The sequence below is a fragment of the Scyliorhinus canicula genome, chromosome 15 (genome assembly GCF_902713615.1).
Source record: "Scyliorhinus canicula chromosome 15, sScyCan1.1, whole genome shotgun sequence".
In the NCBI taxonomy this organism is placed as follows: domain Eukaryota; kingdom Metazoa; phylum Chordata; class Chondrichthyes; order Carcharhiniformes; family Scyliorhinidae; genus Scyliorhinus; species Scyliorhinus canicula.
The window spans coordinates 41,642,351-41,647,489 of NC_052160.1; positions in this window are offsets into that span (position 1 = coordinate 41,642,351).

Here is a 5,139-nt window from a genome sequence, read left to right on the forward strand (position 1 = left end):
ATTTCCCCATGTGCGTTGTGCAGTACGAGCTTCCCAGGTAGGGAGTGGAGACTACCCAGCTGGAGCTCCTTAAAGACTACACATATAAGCCGGCCAAGCTGGGCGGAGTTGTTGGTTGTCTCTCCCAACAAGGACTGAATTAGGAAAGAGTTACTGCCGCAGGCAGTGTTTTGTAGATAGTTCAATGCAGTGGTACGGTAACATAGCGGTTAGCACTGCTGCTTCACAGCGCCAGGGTCGATTCCCGGCTTGGGTCACTGTGGAGTCTGCACATTTTCCCCGTGTCTGTGTGGGTTTCCTCCGGGTGCTCCAGTTTCCTCCCACAAGTACCAAAAGATGTGCTGTTAGGTGAATTAGACGTTCTGAATTCTCCTTCTGTGTACCCGAATAAGCGCCAGAATGTGGCGACTAGCAGCTTTTCACAGCAACTTCATTGCAGTGTTAATGTAAGCCTACTTGTGACAATACAGATGATTAAATTAAACCCTTGTTCCACTACCGCTGTCTTCCTCACACAAATGTAGAAAGTTCTGGAGATACACTACAAGATTATTACCCTACATGATTATTAAACAATAAGACAGATTAACCAATCAGATGAAAGGTGAAGAGTCTAGAAACAGACAGCAACTGCGATCTCTCCCTTAGATGCCGCAAATTTCCAGCAGTTTCGATTTTTATTTTAGTTTTCCAACATCTTCTCCAGTTTATATTTATTTAGATCCATCCCAAATAAAGCATCAATGCATTATAGCAATACCTGTTTAAAGAATAATTTATTTAAATAGACGTTGATTTTGTTTATGTTAGAGAAACATGAACATTTGTATTTTTGTTTGTTATGCGATGTGGATGAGGTTGGCAGTCAGAATTGTTGCCTGTGCTTTGTTGCCCTCAGTCAACCACATGTGGGACCAGAGGCACATACAGAATAGGCCAACATACCATTATGAATCATTTTGGGTTCAAAGAACAATCTGGTATCTTTCAGGGTCATTTCCGCTGGTGCCTGCCCACAAATATACCAGATTTACTGGACTAAATTAAAATTTCTCCCTGGTGGTAGTTGAACTCATGACCTGTGAATCCACCACCAGAGTTTAAATATGACAGTACATATCAGACACAAATAAATCAGACATCATAGATTTTACACATTTCAAGATTTAGTGTGATGGGGAAATGCCTGACAGGAATTGTTTAGAATTAAGGTGATGCATCTTTTAAGAGGTTTTACTGAAGGTGCATGTTCAAATTCACATTGTTGTCTAGACTGACACTTACACATGCAATTGTGTTTTCTACTAAAATAAGACTTGCATTTATATCCACTGGATGTCCTATAATGATCTACAGCCAGTGGTGTGTCTTTGAAGTGTGGTCACTGTTAATGTATGAAATGTGGCACCTAATTTGCACACAGCATGCTCTGACAGACAGCACTGTGATCATGATTGCATAATGTTTTGTGATGTTAATTTAGGGATAAATATTGGCCCCTTTTCTTCTTTGAAATTGTACCATGGAATGTTTAAGTCCATCTGAGAAGGCAGACAGCGCCTTGATATTGTGCTCAAGTGAGACTTCACCCCAAATCTTGGAACTCAGAGGCAGGAGTGCTACTAAATGAGCTACAGCAGAAACAGTCCAGAATTTCCACTTCATGATGTACTGCAAAACTCGACAAGCCTTCTTCAACAGCACCTTCCAAACCCACAATGTCTACCCTGTAGAACAGGCTTGTCCAACCCACGCGTGAAGGCCAGATTGCAGCCCCCATGGCCAATCTGTGGCCTCTGGAGTCACTGTTCCAAGTGCCATTAAGACGGATAAGCAAGGTTGAAGATTCTGCAAGGGGCTGCTTCTCCAATCATAGGCTGTTTTTTCTGGAGCTCCAAATGTGGAAGAGAAGCAGTGTCCGATTGGACAAGCAGTGATCACAGGCAGCAGGAAGTTTGCTGGAGAGGAAGGATTTTGGGTGGGGAAGAAGAAAGAGAAATGAAATGAAAATCACTTATTGTCACGAATAGGCTTCAATGAAGTTACTGTGAAAAGCCCCTAGTTGCCACATTCCAGCGCCTGTTCGGGGAGGCTGGTACGTGAATTGAACCGTGCTGCTGGCCTGCCTCGGTCTGCTTTAAAAGCCAGCGATTTAGCCCAGGGTGCTAAACCAGGCCCTGGTGCCAGAACCAGAAGGTGCTGTGAAGCCCAAAGAGAGAGAGGTCTGCACAGCACAGGAGGTGAGAAGGTGCTATGTGGCCAGGGGAGAGAGAGGCAAGGCAGGTAATGAGGCACCTTTTCTTTAAGTTATCAATTTATGAGGATAGATGTGAACGGTACCAAGGAGGCCTGGCCAACCACGCCCACATGTTCTGGTCTTGCCCCAGACTTGCAGGGTACTGGACAGCCTTTTTTGAGGCAATGTCCAAAATGGTGGGGATGAGGATGGAGCCATGCCCGAAAGTGGCGGTCTTCGGGGTATCAGACCAGCCAGATCAACGCCTGGGGAGGAGGGTGGATGTCCTTGCCTTTGCCTCCCTGATCGCCCGCCATAGAATCCTATTTGACTGGCGGTCAGCAGCACCACCCAAAGCTGCAGACTGGCTGTCCGACCTCTCAGAATCTCTCCAAATGGAGAAAATTAAATTTGCCATCCGAGGGTCAGACGACAGCTTCCACAGAAGTGGGAGCCATTCACCCAATTGTTTTGAGACCTGTTTGTGGCCAACAAACAAGCAGGAGAATAGCCAGGTAGCCAAGAATCAGGGGAAAGTAGCCAAGGCGTGAGAGGGAGGGATAGAGGGGGACAGCTAAACCTTAGAAAAGAAAGAGAAGGGGAGGGTGGGGAAAGAGGGAGGAGACAGGGAACCAGAGAGGGGGGAGGATTGGCAAGTGAATGATAGCCAGAAGGAGAGCTTAGGAAACAACAACAAACTTGGCAAATACAGTAACAGAGAGCAAGGAAAATACGGCCGGAAGATGGGATGAACGGCCGAAGCGAAGGTGAACGCGAGACGACAACGATAGCGAAAACCGTCTGGGAGAAGCAAGTAACACCAACACCAGATCCATTCTCGTATTGCCCTCTGTATTGGACATAACTAATGTAATTGTTTCTCCAGCACCCAAATGTATATGTACCTCCCCAGTTCCCCCCCCCCCTCCCCCATACCACAAACAGGTGCCTACTTCTGTGTTAAAAATAATATTGCTAACTGTTCAGAGTTGCTGTTGTTGAGCTAGTGCACAATATCCTACCAGTTTTTTCTTCTCTTCTATATACATATATATATATTATATAGATATTCTGTGCACATAACTGTAAATATACTTTGTTCAAAAACCCAATAAAAAACATTTATTAAAAAAAAGTTATCAATTTATTGTTTTTATTTTTTTTCCCCACAGCAAGTTGTTCATTTTCTTCATACTCGTGTTTTTTTTAAATTCATGATTCTTTCCAAAATCTGCTCATCAGCCCCTTGAGTGGGTTCGATTCTCAGCTTGGGTCACTGTGCGGAGTCTGCACGTTCTCCCAGTGTCTGCGTGGGTTTCCTCCGGGTAATCCGGTTTCCTTCCACAGTCCAAAGACGTGCAGGTTAGGTGGATTGGCCATGCTAAATTGCCCTTAGTGTCCAGAAATAAAGGTTAGGTGGGGTTACTGGATTACTAGGGTAGGGTGGAGGTGTGGGCTTAAGTGGGATGCTCTTTCCAAGGGCCAGTGCAGACTCGATGGGCCAAATTACCTCCTTCTGCACTGTAAATTCTATGATTCTGAGGTTTTCAAAATTATGAAGGGCTTTGATCAGATCAACATAGAGAAGGTATTTCCTCATGTTGGGAGGCTGAAACGAAAGGACGCAAATATAAAGTAGTCAACTCAGAAATCTAATAGAGGCTGCATAATGGCGCAGTGGTTAGCACTGCTGCCTCACGGCACTGAGGACCTGGGTTTGATCCCAGCCCCTGGTCACTGTCCATGTGGAGTTTGCACATTCTCCCGGTGTTTGCGTGGGTCTCATTCCCACAAACCAAATAAGTGCAGGATAGGTGGATTGGCCACGTTAATTTGCCCCTTAATTGAAAAAAAAAAGAGAATTGGATACTCAAATTTTTTTTTAAAAGAAAAAAACCCCTAATAAATCCAATAAGAATTCAGGAGAAACTTCACCCAGAAAGAGTAGAAAATGGAATTTCTACCACATGATGTAGTTGAAGGAAATGGGTGTAAATATATTTCAGGAAAATCTATTAAGTACAAGTGGAGAAGGATCCGAGAGATATGCTGATAATGAAATGAAATGAAAATCGCTTATTGTCACAAGTAGGCTTCAAATGAAGTTACTGTGAAAAGCCCCTAGTCGTCACATTCCGGCGCCTGTTCGGGGAGGCTGGTGCGGGAATTGAACCGTGCTGCTGGCCTGCCTTGGTCTGCTTTAAAAGCCAACGATTTAGCCCTGTGATAGGATTGGATGAAGTAGGATGGTAGGTGGTTCATGTGGTGCATAAATGATGGTATAGACTAACTGGGCCGAATGGATCCCAGGTTCGATCCTGGCTCTGGGTCACTGTCCGTGTGGAGTTTGCACATTCTCCCCATGTTTGTGTGGGTTTCGCCCCCCACAGCCCAAAAATGTGCAGGCTACGTGGGTTGGCCACACTAAAGTGCCCCTTAATTGAAAAAAATGAATTGAGTACTCTAAAAAAAATTTTTAAACTGGGCCGAATGGCCTGTTTCCATGGCTGTACATTCTATGATGCTATCAGGTTTGATGTTGTGATTTACTACTTATCCACTAGTGAAGCCAAAAACAGGCCTTTCAATCCTTCATACAAAATTCAATACAGGAATAAGAAATATAAATACAATGAGTGGCCTGAGGTCCTCAGCAGTGAGATAACCAAAGCACAGGAAACTGTGTACGGTCCAACAGTCCCAGGTTTGAGACTGAAAGCAGACGAGTCTCACAGGGCAGTGTGTGCAGGAATGGAGGTGTTTCTTCCCTCCCAACTGAAGTACAACTCAATTATCCCCCAGCTCTCCTTGCCAGAGGAAGATAGAACCCAACATGGTAAGAGGTCATTAATACACCAAGTGGCTGCTCCCTGGAATACAAGTAGTTTTGATACATGTTTTTC